Source organism: Elephantulus edwardii, unplaced genomic scaffold (assembly GCF_000299155.1).
Source record: "Elephantulus edwardii isolate Elephantulus edwardi_28Jun2011 unplaced genomic scaffold, EleEdw1.0 scaffold00146, whole genome shotgun sequence".
Lineage (NCBI taxonomy): Eukaryota > Metazoa > Chordata > Mammalia > Macroscelidea > Macroscelididae > Elephantulus > Elephantulus edwardii.
Window position 1 is genome coordinate 6179168 of NW_006399896.1, and position 716 is coordinate 6179883.

Sequence of the window (716 nt, forward strand, 5' to 3'; positions counted from 1 at the left end):
GAGAAAAGTGCAGCAATAAATGAATGGAAATCCAAAATCTCTGTAAATTTTCATTAAAATTAATAATAATAAAAACATTTTTTAAAAGCTTTCATTTCAATACACACAATGTAATCACATATTTACTACTCCCTTCCTATAATTCTAATTTCTATTAATCCTTCTATACCTCTCTCTGTTTTCCCTTTGAATTTCTTGTGGCTGAAGCACTCTGGAAAAAAAGAAAAACCAAATAAGAGGGCTCATACATCTTGATCTTAAAACATACAAACTAATCAAAACACACTGCAACTTGCAGAGTGATAGACATATTACTCAAATTGAGTAGAGTTGGCTTCAAAAATTTATAAATTGGAGGAGGTCTGTGGCCTTGTGGCAAGAAGCTACACTGCAATCCCAAGGGTACGTGGTTCAAATCCACCAGAAGCTCTGCTGGAGAAGGAGGGGCAATCTCCTCCTGTACCAGCCAGATCCGATTTGATGTTATACATTAAAAAAATAATAATTTTTAAAAAATCTATAAATTGATAGTCAATTTTTTTTCAAGAGTACTAAGTCTGTCAATTGAGAAAGAAAAGGTGTGTGTATGTATGGCGGCTAGACACCATCTTTTTTTTTTTTAAAGAGAAATAAAAATATTTATTTCTTGAAATACATTGGTAAATTGAGGAATTTACATTGTGTCACTAATGGAGACACAAATTGAGTATGTCACT